Below are 17,500 nucleotides of genomic sequence, written 5' to 3'. Positions count from 1 at the left end.
GGTTTGCCTGTGTTCTCTATGTAGTCAGGTTTTCCTGTGTTCTCTGTGCTGTCAGGTTTCCCATGTTCTCTGTGCTGTCAGGTTTGCCTGTGTTCTCTGTGCAGTCAGATTTTCCTGTGTTCTCTGTGCTGTCAGGTTTGCCAGTGTTCTCTGTGCTGTCAGGTTTGCCTGTGTTCTCTGTGCTGTCAGGTTTGCCTGCGTTCTCTGTGCTGTCAGGCTTGCCAGTGTTCTCTGTGCTGTCAGGTTTGCCTGTGTTCTCTGTGCTGTCAGGTTTGCCTGTGTTCTCTGTGCAGTCAGATTTGCCTGTGTTCTCTGTGCTGTCAGGCTTTCCCATGTTCTCTGTGCTGTCAGGTTTGCCTGTGGCTGCCCAGCTCTATGACCAGACTGTGCTCATTCAGTCTGTTCTCCATCTGTTCTGGATCAGTCACTGTGGTTAGGTAGGATAGCACAGAGTTCTGTCTGTTTCGCCCCAAATCAGTTTGAAATTTGTTTTGGGATTGAATCAGACTTGTCCAGTACTCAATATATCTTTCCTTTTCTTTAGCTATAATTTGGTTGGGTCTAATTATATGAGTTTGTATGTGCTGAGGCCAGTTTGTTTTGATGATGTCAGTAGGGGATGAATCACTTAGTGTCAGGACCAGTTGGCTGAACGGGTCCCATTCTAAGCTCTCGTTCTCTCTCTGTATCATCCCTCGTTCTCACACTCTCTCTCTCTCTCTCTGTCTCTGTGCTGTGTGATGAACTAGAATTGTTTGTAGGTGCTAATGAATCACCAGAACTGTAAACAACAAAATCTGACCCTGTAAACAAGATGAGATTTTGTAAACAAAACAAATAAATAAACAGCTGAAAGACATAGCTGAAGCACTCCTTTGCATCTGTGTTTAAACACACACACACACACGCACGCGCGCGCACACACACGTGCACACACACAAGCACAAGACATCTGCTGAGTTCAATACATCACAGTGTCCTGTGACAATATAGTGGAGTTGTTGGGTACTTCTGGCTCTCTCTCTCTCTCTCTCTCTCTGTCTCTCTCTCTGTCTGTCTGTCTGTCTGTCTCTCTCTCTCTCTCTCTCTCGCTCTCTCTTTCTCTCTCTCTCTCTCTCTCTCTCTCTCTGTTTCTCTCTCTTTCTCTCTCCCTGTCTGTCTCGCTCTCTCGCTCTCTCTCTCTTTCTCTCTCCCTGTCTCTCTCTCTGTCTCTGAGCTCAGAGATGTTCTTTACTCCTGCCTACGTTTGGGTCACCTCCCACCTGCTCCTTCTCTGCTTAATACAGTCAGCCCTTATTCATGCAAACTCTTCTCTCTCTCCAACTGTCTTTTCATCCAGCTGTCTCTATCTCTAATCCCACACACACACACACACACACACACACACACACGCACGGATGTACACACACAGACATACGCACACACACAGACGTACACACACACGCATGCGCGCACAGACACACACACACGGACGTACACACACACACACACACACACACACACACACTCCATCTCTTATTCTCACCACTCCATGTCTATTCTCTTCATGATACCCTGCCACGTTGTCACGGCAACAATCAGGGCCCAGTGGCTCACTCAGGTTGCTAGGCAACTCATCACCCATAAGGGGAACACGAAGATAAAAGTCAGAAACAAACAAACCGCAGAAATAAAAGGTTTACCCCTCCGTGTGTTTTGGCTTCTTAGAGTTTGTGTCTGTATATGCACATGTGCTCATGCTGGTGTGTGTGTGGCTGAGGTAAGAGCCATGCACTATGCCCTGTAGCATCATGGGATGGAGTTTTCAAAGAAAGGCAGTGTGACACAGACACAGACAGACGTACAAACAGAGTTACACAGACACAGACAGTCACACAGACAGAGTTACACAGACAGAGTTACACAGACACAGACAGTCACACAGACAGAGTTACACAGATACAGACAGAGTTACACAGACAGAGTTACACAGACACAGACAGACGTACAGACAGAGTTACACAGACACAGACAGTCACACAGACAGAGTTACACAGACACAGACAGAGTTACACAGACAGAGTTACACAGACACAGACAGACGTACAGACAGAGTTACACAGACACAGACAGTCACACAGACAGAGTTACACAGACACAGACAGTCACACAGACAGAGTTACACAGACACAGACAGTCGCACAGACAGAGTTACACAGACACAGACAGTCGCACAGACAGAGTTACACAGACATAGTTACACAGACACAGACAGTCACACAGACAGAGTTACACAGATACAGACAGTCACACAGACACAGACAGTCACACAGACAGAGTTACACAGACACAGACAGACGTACAGACAGAGTTACACAGACACAGACAGACATACAGACGCAGAGAGAAATACATAGACATAGTTACACAGACACAGACAGATTTACACTGACACAGAGTAACACAGACACAGAGAGAGTGTGTAACTCTGTTACACACAAAGACAAAGTTACATACACAGAAAAACATAGTGGTACACTCTACAGAACAGTGTTCATCTCCTGATCATCCCAGAAATCAAACCCACAACCTGTCTGTCTCTCTTACACTGAAGAGAAATCAAACCCACAATCTGTCTGTCTCTCTTACACTGAAGAGCTGGCTTTGATCATGTCAGTATTTATTAATATACTATAAAATGATAACATTTTTGTAGACGATTTCTTCTCAAAACTATATAACAGCAGTGGACAGAAATGATTGTCCTCACATCAACCAGTGAACCATCAATGCACTCAAATGCTCCTAAAATAAAATTTCACACTCATATACACTGATAAAGGTTAAAAAGAGGAAGTTGCAAGCTCCTAACTTTAATCTGCATTTAGAGTACTGAAGCAGAAGTGTCTTAGAAGAAGGAAATCAGGCCCACCAATAAGATTAAAGGGATCTGGCCAGCCAATCAGAATCAGTGGTTAGTTTCCAATATTGTGTATGTCCACTGAAAACCACGCAGATTTGCCCTGTGCAGCAGTAGAGTGTGTGTGTACGTGAGTGTTGTGGTGTTGTGTGAAAGTCAGGTACACAACAGGGACACACTGCTGATGTAAGGTTCAGGTTTACAGATGTCTCTCTCTCATAGACCTTAACACTGAAATACAGTTATTCACCTATAAACAAAGCATGAATTACCTTTGTCCCCAACACACTGATGTAAAGCTGTTATTAGACTCTACAGATCTAATAACTCCTCAGTTTAGGCCTAAATTCTGTGTCAAGCTGAGCTGGGCTGTTAGTTATAGTGACACACGTGTTCACACGGGCTCGGTTCAAACTTATTCATGTTTATAGCTTAGACAGTTCCACTCAGGTTGACCTGCATAATGTCATATTGAATCACAATTTTAAAAATGTAAAATTTATAAGAGATATATATTCAATAATCAAATACTCGTTTTACTAAAACACATTCATAATCGCTCATTACATGTCCATTTTACTACACCATATATTCATCTTTACTAATTACATATTCATTTTACTTCACCATATATTCATCTTTACTAATTACATATTCATTTTACTGTACCATATATTCATCTTTACTAATTACATATTCATTTTACTTCACCATATATTCATCTTTACTAATTACATATTCATTTTACTTCACCATATATTCATCTTTACTAATTACATATTCATCTTTACTAATTACATATTCATTTTACTACACCATATATTCATCTTTACTAATTACATATTCATTTTACTTCACCATATATTCATCTTTACTAATTACATATTCATTTTACTTCACCATATATTCATCTTTACTAATTACATATTCATTTTCACCATGACAGATTCTCATTCACTATATTGTTATTTCTGTTCCAGATTCATTCTTCTGTCTCACTGTAGACTGGGATACATGACAAACACTTTCTTTTTGATTAAACTTTTTGACAGTTAAACATTAGTGAACAACAAACAGTTTCCACTTTACAATGAACAATGTAAAGGTGCTAACTAATGCTCATTAATACTGATAAGGTAATACTGATAACAATTAATAGCACTCATTAATATTTAGCAACAGTTATCACAAGTAATTTAGTAGTTAATTAAGTAGATAACTGAAGTTCTCATAAGTAAATAATTAATATATATTATTAGCATGCACTGTGGTCTTATTAAAATAAACACACACACACACACACACATGCAAATGGACAAATCAATTTGTGTTCTCTAATCACACACACACACACACACACACACACATGCACACACACACACACGCATACACACACAGTCTCTCACAGATAGAGAATAAGTCAGTGTTCTCCCTGAGCTCCAGCTGAAGTCTAATCTCCACTGAAAAACAGTCAGTTCAGATTATAGTGTCACAGCCATTATAACTCAGACTCTATAGTTCATCAGACTCCAGCTCTGCTCTGCAGCTGCTGACTGAGTTACTGTCAACGTAAAATCCCATTGTGTCATAGATTTGCTCTAATAGGGAATTTTATACAGGCATAATGTTAACGGGAGGATGGAAGGGGGGATTCTGATATTGTCTTCAGATCTGAGTTCATATTTTAATAAAGTTTGATGGAGACAGCTCTGTATCCTCTGATATTAAAGCTATCTGAAGTCTGTTTAGGGGGTTTGCCTTTGGATTGCCTGAGTGTTGTAGTTCCCAATATGACCACTGGGTGGCAATGTGTGACACTACTGCATCCCGCTAAAGACACTTCCACCCACTCCTTACTGTCAGTGTTGAGTGCATGTGTGATTGTGTGTGCACATGCATGTGATTAGGTGAGACAGAGGGAGAGAAAGAGGTGGAAAGAGAGAGGGGGAGAGAACGAGTGAGCGCGCGCACGCGGCGAGAGAGAGAGAGAGAGAGAGAGAGAGAGAGAGAGAGAGAGAGAGAGAGATACAGTTTTTTGTTTCCGGTCATCTAGCTAGCCATCCATTTTTGTGCTTGCCTATATCCCCAGTCTTTTCCTCTGACAATTTAATAACAATGAGAAACATATTTACTAATAATGTCCAGTAAATCAAATGCTTTTGTCACTAACAGAAATGTTCACTACATTAGTGTTCAGACATCAGCTATCTCTGATGTATCAGATACACTCCCACTCAATCTAATCCATTTCCATACACTCTCATCCCATTTCAGAATCAAGCCCCAGCCAATTCAAAACATCAATATCACCAATAATATCATTTACTGACAATTACAGCTGCCTGTCTTTTAAGAAGAGAACTAACCAGTCTGTGTGAATGTCTGTGAGAACTAACCAGTCTGTGTGAATGTCTGTGAGAACTAACCAGTCTGTGTGAATGTCTATGAGAACTAACCAGTCTGTGTGAATGTCTGTGAGAACTAACCAGTCTGTGTGAGTCTGTGAGATCTAACCAGGCTCTGTGAATGTCTGTGAGAACTAACCAGTCTGTGTGAGAGTCTGTGAGATCTAACCAGTCTGTGTGAGAGTCTGTGAGAACTAACCAGTCTGTGTGAATGTCTGTGAGAATTAACCAGTCTGTGTGAATGTCTGTGAGAACTAACCAGTCTGTGTGAATGTCTGTGAGAACTAACCAGTCTGTGTGAATGTCTGTGAGAACTAACCAGTCTGTGTGAGAGTCTGTGAGAACTAACCAGTCTGTGTGAATGTCTGTGAGAACTAACCAGTCTGTGTGAATGTCTGTGAGATCTAACCAGTCTGTGTGAATGTCTGTGAGAACTAACCAGTCTGTGTGAATGTCTGTGAGAACTAACCAGTCTGTGTGAGAGTCTGTGAGAACTAACCAGTCTGGTTGAGAGTCTGTGAGAACTAACCAGTCTGTGTGAATGTCTGTGAGAACTAACCAGTCTGTGTGAATGTCTGTGAGAACTAACCAGTCTGTGTGAGAGTCTGTGAGAATTAACCAGTCTGTGTGAATGTCTGTGAGAACTAACCAGTCTGTGTGAATGTCTGTGAGAACTAACCAGTCTGTGTGAGAGTCTGTGAGAACTAACCAGTCTGTGTGAATGTCTGTGAGAACTAACCAGTCTGTGTGAATGTCTGTGAGATCTAACCAGTCTGTGTGAATGTCTGTGAGAACTAACCAGTCTGTGTGAATGTCTGTGAGAACTAACCAGTCTGTGTGAATGTCTGTGAGAACTAACCAGTCTGTGTGAATGTCTGTGAGATCTAACCAGTCTGTGTGAATGTCTGTGAGAACTAACCAGTCTGTGTGAATGTCTGTGAGAACTAACCAGTCTGTGTGAGAGTCTGTGAGAACTAACCAGTCTGGTTGAGAGTCTGTGAGAACTAACCAGTCTGTGTGAATGTCTGTGAGAACTAACCAGTCTGTGTGAGAGTCTGTGAGAATTAACCAGTCTGTGTGAATGTCTGTGAGAATTAACCAGTCTGTGTGAGAATTAACCAGTATGTTTGAGAATTAACCAGTCTGTGTGAGAGTCTGTGAGAACTAACCAGTCTGTGTGAATGTCTGTGAGAATTAACCAGTCTGTGTGAGAATTAACCAGTATGTGTGAGAATTAACCAGTCTGTGTGAGAGTCTGTGAGAACTAACCAGTATGTGTGAGAGTCTGTGAGAACTAACCAGTCTGTGTGAATGTCTGTGAGAATTAACCAGTCTGTGTGAGAATTAACCAGTATGTGTGAGAATTAACCAGTATGTGTGAGAGTCTGTGAGAACTAACCAGTCTGTGTGAATGTCTGTGAGAACTAACCAGTCTGTGTGAGAATTAACCAGTATGTGTGAGAATTAACCAGTATGTGTGAGAGTCTGTGAGAACTAACCGGTCTGTGTGAATGTCTGTGAGAATTAACCAGTCTGTGTGATAATTAACCAGTATGTGTGAGAATTAACCAGTCTGTGTGAGAGTCTGTGAGAACTAACCAGTCTGTGTGAATGTCTGTGAGAATTAACCAGTCTGTGTGAGAATTAACCAGTATGTGTGAGAATTAACCAGTCTGTGTGAGAGTCTGTGAGAACTAACCAGTCTGTGTGAATGTCTGTGAGAATTAACCAGTCTGTGTGAGAATTAACCAGTATGTGTGAGAATTAACCAGTATGTGTGAGAGTCTGTGAGAACTAACCAGTCTGTGTGAGAGCCTTCAGAGTTTTTTCTGTTTTGTTTTTGTTTTGCCTTTTTTTTCTGGGAGAGGCCTTCGTCAGAAAAACTCTTGTTTCTCCCTGAAAACTGTCAGCATAACTCTACTTTCCTTAGAAACAACACATGGTCTGTCAGCATCTCTCTCTCTTTCTCTGTCTCTTTCTCTGTCTCTGTCTCTCTCTCGCTTTCTGTCTCTCTCTCTCGCTCTCTCTCTCTCTCTTTCTGTCTTACTCCCTTTTTCCCTCTCTCTCTTCCAGCCCTGAGTTCTGTCCTTGGCACTTGCTCTGAACTCAGAGAGAGAAACTGCAGCTCACTGCCAAATAATGATCTCAGTCTCTCTCTCTCTCTCTCTCTCTCTTTCCCTCTCCTCAAACACACACACATACACGCACACACACCACCCCACACGGCCAGACACACTCCTACATCTGTTTCAATGAAAAGAAAATAAGTGAGAGAAGAGAAGAGAAGACAAGAGAAGAGAAGACAAGATCTTTTGTACGTTTCTAATAATGCATGTTTATAATCATCAATATAATAAAATACCTTAAATTATTATTGACACACATTACTGTGCGTGTTCATAATCCTAAGACAAACCCATCAGTGCGTTCAGGTAAGACGGCTGTCTGGACAGATATCACAAACCCAAAATAACTAATTCCTTTACAATAGTCGAACTCCAGCCAAAAACCAGCCCATATGTTCCCTTTAAAACTGGAACAGGACCCACTGATCCTCTACCCTGTATACTGTTGTGTCTAGTGCCCCAAAATTTCAGCCCGTGCCCCCTCCAAACACACACACACACACACCCCACATCACAATCATTCAAAATCCACCCAAATCACAAATCCTCCTGTGATGAAAATGTTGTCTAGAACATTCAGTAGACACGTGAACTAATCATTCACAGAACAGGAACAGAAAAAACACATCTCTAGAATCAGTACCTGAGGAAAATCTGGCATGTTCCTGTTTGTTGCCCAAACATCATACACTGATCTTCCTTGGAGATCAACAGAGCTTTTACTGAGCTACCTTCCACTGAGTTACACAAGAGAAGCCAAGACTCTTTTCCACTTTTCTGCAACTGTTATGTCTCTCTCTACACCACTGTACTCACAGAACACACAAAGCCTTTTTCCTCAACGAAAAAGTCAAAAATGCCTCCTCTTCCTCATGTCCTCCTCAGCAGTGCTTCTGTGAGCCGATTCCAAAGACCTAAAACACGTTTGAAACTTTTAAGGACCTGGAACGTCCTTCACAAGGTCATCGCGGTTCATGAACCTGTCTGTTCTGTTACTGCCTCAGCAAACTCCCACCCTCTTTCCTCCAAATCCCCAACACAGTTTGAGTCAAATCCGCACACACACACGGCAAAGCTGCAGCGTAGCACGCATGAGAAGAGAAGAGAAGAGAAGAGAAGAGAAGAGAAGAGAAGAGAAGAGAAGAGAAGAGAAGAGCAGAGAAGAGAAGAGAAGAGGATATTGGTGACTATGTTTGACAGAAAAAAAGAGTAATTTGTGGCCTTTTCTGTCTCTGTCCGTCTGTGAGCACTCTCAGAGGACAGTTCTGGTCTCTAGCTTGTTATCCATCTGTTTCACTAATAGCCCCCACACTGTGTCCTGGCCAATGTACTCTAACACAGACTAAACCATTCACGCATGCTGTCTCAGAGCAGCCAGACAATCACCACCAGCCAGCCAATCATGGACAGCAGGTCAACCACTGCCAGCCAATCACTGACTGCAAGTGCCTGACAGCCAGGCAATCACAGACAGCAAGTCAATCACTGCCAGCCAATCACACTCAACCTATCATTAACAGCTAGCCAATCATGGACAGACAGCCAATCACTGACTGTCGGCCAGTCATGGACAGCTAGCCAACCATGACCAGCCAATCAGGAACAACAAGTCAATCACTTCCTCTCAGAGAGTGGCAGAACCAAAGGGACCCAATCATGTATGTTCTAGTCAAAACTGTTTGGCTGGTACGGTGTGAAAACAGTGAAGCCATGGCCTCCCAGTGAACTGGTAACGTGTGATGGGTTCATGGTACAGACGGTCACACAGCCCTGTATCCTGAGGGTTTTGGATTTGATTACTTTGCACCGCAGCTCTCTGCTCAGGTGACCTTGAGAAAACCACTTCACCCCAAGGTTCCTCCAAAGATGGCAATGACTTGTGTTACGCAAAAAAAGGCGGTTAAGCGTCATTTATTTGAATAAACATTTTTCCAAAATTTCACCTTTAGGGAATTCTGCCTCTTCTGGCCAATCAGAGTCACTGTAACCTAGTTATAAACCAATCAGTTTTTGGATTTCAGATTGGGATTACAGATGGTTTACCCGAAAAACCGCAGCTTGGTCCTGTTGCTGTAACGTTGCTGTAACGTTGTTGTAACGTTACTTATGAGGCCTTACTGTAACCTGGGCGTGAGGCTATGCATGGAACGATGGTCACAGTTCTCTATGCTACAGCTCTTTCTTCTGTAAAACAAAATCGTGTCTTTTCACGTCCTGTCAGTAATGTGACACTGACGTTATGATGATATTGGAATGCTTTTGTGTTGAGATGGTTATTTAAGACGTGTTTGTCGGTTATATGTACTTACTGTTGAACATGTGTAACATTCAAATTCAAGTTCAAGGTTATTTGCATGGCATTTTGTAATGTTATTGTAATGTTATTGTAATGTTTGTGTAAGGTTGTGAGTTTGTGGTGCAGTGTTGTGCTGATGTGGCAGGGTAATCTTATTGTAATGTTATTGTAATGTTATTGTAATGTTTGTGTAAGGTTGTGAGTTTGTGGTGCAGTGCAGTGCTGATGTGGCAGGGTAATGTTTGTGTAATGTTACTGTAATGTTATTGTAAGGTTATTGTAATGTTTGTGTAAGGTTGTGAGTTTGTGGTGCAGTGCTGTGCTGATGTGGCAGGGTAATGTTTGTGTAATGTTATTGTAATGTTTGTGTAATGTTATTGTAATGTTTGTGTAAGGTTGTGAGTTTGTGGTGCAGTGTTGTGCTGATGTGGCAGGGTAATGTTATTGTAATGTTATTGTAATGTTTGTGTAAGGTTGTGAGTTTGTGGTGCAGTGCAGTGCTGATGTGGCAGGGTAATGTTATTGTAATGTTTGTGTAATGTTTGTGTAAGGTTGTGAGTTTGTGGTGCAGTGCAGTGCTGATGTGGCAGGGTAATGTTTGTGTAATGTTATTGTAATGTTTGTGTAAGGTTGTGAGTTTGTGGTGCAGTGTTTTGCTGAAGTGGCAGGGTAATGTTATTGTAATGTTATTGTAATGTTTGTGTAAGGTTGTGAGTTTGTGGTGCAGTGAAGTGCTGATGTGGCAGGGTAATGTTATTGTAATGTTATTGTAATGTTTGTGTAAGGTTGTGAGTTTGTGGTGCAGTGCAGTGCTGTGCTGCAGATACGACAGCGATGAGCCTGTAACTGCAGACGGGGACTCACACAGGGCAAAGGTCAGCCAGATACACAGTACTGTGTATGTGTGTGTATGTGTGTGTGTGTGTGTGTGTGTGTGTGTATGTGTGTGTGTGTGTGCGTGTGTGCGTGTGTCTGTGTGTCTGTGTGTGTGTGTGTGTGTGTGTGCGTGTGTGTGTGTGTGTGCACGTGAGTGTGCGTGTGTGTGTGAGTGAGTGTATGTGTCTTCTTTGCATTAAATTACTGAAGGCTGATGTAAGCAAGTAGTTGAAGAATAATGAGAGAGAGAGAGAGAGAGAGAGGGAGAGGGAGAGAGAGAGAAAACAAGGGATGGCAGAGTAAAAGGAAGAGTGAACTGATGGCAGTGGGAACACAGATAGTTGGGAGTGTGTGTGTGTGTGTGTGTATGTATGTTTAGACAGCTCATATATGTGCATACACAGCTGTGTGCAGGCATGTAAGCATGTTATGTTCAATCCATGCATACACAGTATGCCTCTGTGTGTGTGTGTGTGTGTGTGTGTGTGTGTGTGTGTGTGTGTGTATGTGCGTGCATGTGAGTTTAACCATGCAGACTAATATGTGACTGTGTGTGGACTAATTTTTGAGTCAGTGTATAAATGCTGTGTGTGTGTGTGTGTGTGCGTGTGTACGTGTGTGTGTGTGTGTCTGTGTGTGTGTGAGTGTGTGTGTGTGTGTAAGCCAAAGCCTGGACTCTAATCACAAAATAAGAGAACAGAGCTCCACTGCCCACCTGGAAGAGGAGTGGATGCCTGCCTCTGACTCACAGGCCTACGCTGTGTGTGTGTGTGTGTGTGAGTGTGTGTGTGTGTGTGTGAGAGAGAGAGAGAGAAAGAGAGATACAAACACATACGCATACACACACACACACACACGTGCACACACACAAACACACGCAAGCACATGCACACACACCCATACACACACACACACACACACACACATATACACACACGCACACACACATACTTGTACTTCTGTCTTTGTGAGGACACTCATTAACATAATGCATTCTCTAGTCCCTTACCCTAACCTCAACCATCACAACTAAATGCCTAACCCCAACCCTTACCCTAACCCTAACCTGAACCCTAAAAGCAAGTCTTAACCCTCAAACAGCCCTTTGAAGAAGTGAGGACCAGCCAAAATGTCCTCACTTTCCCAAAATGTCCTCACTCCCAAGGTCTAAAACTCAAACTGGTCTTGACAAGGATAGTTATACAAGTACACACACACACACACACACACACACACACACATGCACACGCGTGCACACACACACACTCTAGGGACTGACGATGAAGACACATCCTTGTCAGAGAGCTGACGCTGAGCTGAGAGTGGATGAACCATTCGCCAGCTGAATGAATAATTAAGCCAAGCGGTTTGACTGAATGTGTGTGCGTGTGTGTGTATGTGTATGTGTATGTTTGTGTGCATATGTGTGTGTGAGAGTGTGTGTGTGTGTGCATGCACGTGCATGCGCATTGAAAATGGGTAGGGTTGCGGTAGTTTTCATCTTGAATGATGATAAGAGGCACGCGCGCGCACACGCACACGCATGCGCCATACACACAGATGCACAGATGCACGCGCACACACACACGCGCGCGCGCCATACACACAAATGCACAGACACACGCACACACACACACACACACACACACCATACACACAGATGCACAGATGCACGCGCACACACATACACACACACTCACACACAGTTGGGAAGGAAAATGCAACCAGTAAACACTGTTGATTTGAAACGCTATATACTAAAAAGCTATTAGCGAAGGCTATTCAGTAGCCATAGTGAACATGTACATGCTAACACTCCACCACAAATGTATTTTCTGCCTGACAGTGAACATTTATACATGCAAACTGCCCTTCACTAACCCATACAACAGCAGACGCTACTGAGCTGAAAATGCTAATGGACACTCTGAATCACGCATAGCTCAGCGATGTTTGAGATGTCTCCTCCAGTATAAGAACAACTCTGGACTTTCCTGGCTAATCTGAAAGACACATGAATCAGATGCCACAACCGCCAAAGACAAACGCAACACAATCAAAACTGTATTCACCTGTCTCAGAGACCTAAAGACAACCTAAAGACAACCTAAACAACACAATCAAAACTGTGTTCATCTCAGAGACCTAAATAACCAAAACTGTGTTCATCTGTGACAGAGACCTGAAGATGTTGGGGAACGCTATAGCAGTTTAATCAGACTGTGGCCCTAGTGTCCAGCTTGGCGGTCAATGGAGATCTGTGGTTTAAAGAGGCCAGTGCTGAAGAAAAGCAGGCACACTGGAGCCAATCTGAGCACAGAGCACATCTGCTGACATTCACTAAACCTACATCTCCACAAATGTATAATTCATTAAAACACACATTAATGAGCCCAGGCTAGAGAGAGAGAGAGAGAGAAAGAGGGAGAGAGAGAGAGAGAAAGAGGGAGGGAGAGAGAGACAGAGACAGAGAGGCAGAGCAGGACAGAAGAGGGTGTGGATGGGATAGGAGAGAGAGAGAGAGAGAGAGAGAGAGAGAGTGAGAGGAGATCAAATTCATTGGGAATGTAAGATGGGGCAGGAGCACAGAGTGACGTGAAGCAGGAATATGGAAATGAGAAGAAAAAAAGAAGGTGAAGGTCACCAAAGGAGATTTATGTGAAGTCACTGCTTGAGAGAGAGAGAGAGAGAAGGAGAGAGAGAGAGAGAGAGAGAGAGAGAGAAGGAGAGAGAGAGAGAGAGACAGAGACAGAGAGAGAGACAGAGAGTGCAAGTTTGAAGTTATGATACTATTTTTTTCCTTCTCACATCGCAGTTTAACGTGACTATGACTTTATTATTAAAAAGCTGATATTATGAATGGAATTCTTAAACATCACTCCAGTAAAGTGAGAACTGAATTTAGAAAGAGACAGTAAGCGTTAAAGTGAAGGCAAGTGTGAGAGAGAGAAAGAAAGGGGGAGAGAGAGAGAGAGAGAGAGAGAGGGTTTTAGACAGTGAACTCATTGGCCCCCAGAGTATATCAGTGTACACACACACACACACGCACACACATACACAGACACACAAACACACACACATACACACACACACACTCTCTCTCTCTCGGTCTCTTTCTCTCTGTCTTTCTCTGACCCTACTACCCTACTGAAAAAAATATCACATTCCTCACATAATTAACCGTACTTTTAACATATTCTAGCCTTACAAATTACACACATTACATTCTGGGGTTTTATAACCAAGAAACATTCTAACATTTTTGGTTTACTGTAACAGAATCTGGAGTAGTTCTGTTCATCACAGGTCTGTTTTACTGTAACAGAATCTGGGGTAGTTCTGTTCATCACAGGTCTGTTTTACTGTAACAGAATCTGGAGTAGTTCTGTTTATCACAGGTCTGTTTTACTGTAACAGAATGTGGAGTAGCTGTCTTTATCACAGGTCTGTTTTACTGTAACAGAATCTAGAGTAGTTCTGTTTATCACAGGTCTGTTTTACTGTAACAGAATGTGGAGCAGCTCTCTTTATCACAGGTCTGTTTTACTGTAACAGAATGTGGAGCAGCTCTCTTTATCACAGGTCTGTTTTACTGTAACAGAATCTAGAGTAGTTCTGTTTATCACAGGTCTGTTTTACTGTAACAGAATGTGGAGTAGCTCTGTTCATCACAGGTCTGTTTTACTGTAACAGAATGTGGAGTAGCTCTGTTCATCACAGGTCTGCCTGGTGGGCACAGGAAAAATGTCAGTTTTTTCAAATACTTTTTGCTCAAGGCTACTTGTGGCTTCTTTTACACCCCCCCCTCCCACACACACACACACACACACTCTTCAAGCAGCAGTAAAACTACATAAAAAGGTGAGCCTTTAAAAAAAACATTTCTGGACAGTTAAAAGCAAGTGAATTGATCATATTACATGGATAAACTAAACTAACCCCCCCCCCCTCTCCCCATCACTCATGTGGCACTTTATGACCATGACCATGACACTGGGCAAGTCTACCTGGTTTGATTGGCCACAGCACTGAATGTAAGTTTTAAGTTCTGTTCTCTCACTTTTTGCTTATTATCTGCAACTTGTTTAATTTCTATAATGATTAATTTCTATCATGTCTATAACCGCTTTCATTTCCATGCAGTTGGTGACTGACTGATGAAGATTTGTCTGTTGTGTTGTGATGACATGCAATTGCCTGATGTATACACTGCAGTACTGGGAGAGACACACTGGTAATGGGAAACAGTTCTAGAGGGTCCTGGGTTTGACTCCTGATCCTGACTGTTCTCTGCTCTCTTGGTGTGTCCATGGATAAGACACTGAAACCCAGGAGTCATATGACGGCCAACGCGTGAGTCATTTGGATGAGAATATGAGAGCATGAGTGTGTGTGGTGTGTGCTCTCTGAGCTGAATGTGTGCTGAGATTCAGGAGCTGTACCTGATCCCACCTGCTGGGGAAGATTCTGGACATCTGCCCTCAGAATGCTGCTTTAGGAGAGCTTAAACACTGGCAGTTTGCTTTGCTGGGCAATCAAAGTCTTTCCCATAATAAACGGACCATCTGTCTGAGTTTCTCTGGCCAAAACTTGGCTGTCCCCAGCCAAATTTCACACTTTCACACAGACTTGTGATGGAGGGAGAAGAAAGAGAGGGAAAAAAAGATAGTAAAATATCGTCATGGTGATAGTCCTCAGTCTTCGCTCAACACAGACAGTCTCTGATGTACCTACTCTATCTCAAAGCCAGGTCTCAACACCCAGATGAGGTCTAGCACTGACAGAGGATGATCTTAAATGTGCTTTTGGGATTCAAACAAGGGCTTTGTACTAATTCCTCCTCACACGTATCCACTCAGGTTTGGTTTCCGTGATAGTCAACAGACAGTTTGTTTGAACTGGTAATATAAATATTTCATCAAATGTTTCACGGGCAAAGTATCAAACGTGGCTGTTTTCTGCCGGTGAAAAATGAACATCTGTTTTTGTCTTCAGAGGAACGAGAAAAAATAAAGCCCTCATTTTGTCTTCTAAATGGTTAAAAGAAGAACCTTTCTCCCTTTTCATATTTTCATCAGAGAAGACAAGTGTGAGTCACACAGCAGCAAAACTGTTTTAACAATCAGACTCTATAATAGAGCAGAAAAACTGTTTTAACAATCCGACTCTATAACAGAGTCACAGAGCAGCAAAACTGTGTTAACAGACTCTATAATAGAGCCACATAGAGTCACACAGCAGCAAAACTGTGTTAACAGACTCTATAATAGAGCCACATAGAGTCACACAGCAGCAAAACTGTTTTAACAATCAGACTCTATAATAGAGCAGCAAAACCGTTTTAACAATCCAACTCTATAATAGAGTCACTGTTATAGCCATTTTCGTTTTACATATTGAATTAAGATTTATGTTTAAGATATGAATAATTATTGAAAATTGTGACTGATAGTTTTGAATGTATATTTATGTTTTATGTACCAAACGTCATGTTTGATGCCACGTAAGAGGGCAAAATCTATATGACGTAGGGCACAGTTGAATTTTGGGGTTTAGCGGATGGAAAAGGGGAGCTTGGTTAAACACACTATTTTGACCACGTTTCTCCTCACCAATTCATGTTATAACCAGTTTTTCGTTAAGTATGACTATAAGGATTAATTTACAACCACTTTTCATTCAACCTTTTTTGCTGTAAATGGACAAAATAAATTAGATATCAATGACACCCAAGGCGAGCGAGAAGTGTGCATTATTCCAGCCAGGCTTGTATGTTTTTCCATGACATGGAATGAATGGTCAACACAGTCACTCAGCAGCAAAACTGTTTTAACAATCAGACTCTATAACAGAGTCACAGAGCAGCAAAACTATTTTAACAATCAGCCTCTATAATAGAGTCACATAAAGTCACACAGCAGCAAAACCGTTTTAACAACCCAACTCTATAATAGAGCAGCAAAACTGTTTTAACAATCCAACTCTATAATAGAGCAGCAAAACTGTTTTAACAATCAGACTCTATAATAGAGTCACATAGAGTCACACAGCAGCAAAACTGTTTTAACGATCAGACAGACACACAAACAGACTGGCAGATAGAGAGAGAGAGAGAGAGAGAGGTGTCTCTGCTTCTCCGTAGTTCTTTTCAGTTATATAAAACATTACCCAGAAGCTACACAAACCCGTACCATGTTGGGAGGAGGAGAGTCAGAGGTCAGAGGTGAGGTGTGAGGGTTTGCTGTGTGTCTAATGGAGATGTCTGGATCAAACCCCTCAGTTATTATGTGGAGAATCAGGAGCTGCTCTTAGAAACCACTTTCTGTGTGAAACATCCTCAAACAAAAATTTTAAAAAATGCCAGAAACCATTTTTTAACGTTGGTAAAATTGGAGTGGTAAAGCGTAACACTGCCAAAAAACAGGGGTCTTAAGTTTTAACCTCAGCATTACGGAGAGTGTTATTAACAGCTGGGTCGAGTGTCACTTATAACACACCTGGCAACAAAAGGCCCTCCCCCTGCCATCAGGCCTCCGCCTGCCATCAGGCCTCCGCCTGCCATCAGGCCTCAGTGTCTCCCAGCATTACAAGGAGTCTAGGGAAGGACCACGGGCCTCCACATGGGCTGTGTTCCCATGGAAACGCCTGTAAACCGTGTAGGTGAGAAGAAGTGGGAGTAGACTTGGAGGACACATGTGGTAGTGTTCACTGTCCTGGACTGACACAGGGACCAGGCCATGGTGACACCTTAAGACACTACAGGGAATTCACCGCCCCACACCGGGACACAAAGGGACTAACATCCTAATGATAACATGCATCAGTATGTTTTTGTGCAAATTCCCTATCAGCTCAATTTATCCGCAAAATGATGATCATTGTATGTGTGTAGAATGGA

Source organism: Chanos chanos, chromosome 15 (genome assembly GCF_902362185.1).
Source record: "Chanos chanos chromosome 15, fChaCha1.1, whole genome shotgun sequence".
Lineage (NCBI taxonomy): Eukaryota > Metazoa > Chordata > Actinopteri > Gonorynchiformes > Chanidae > Chanos > Chanos chanos.
The sequence above is the reverse complement of the archived record's forward strand: the minus strand, read 5'-3'. Positions refer to the sequence as shown.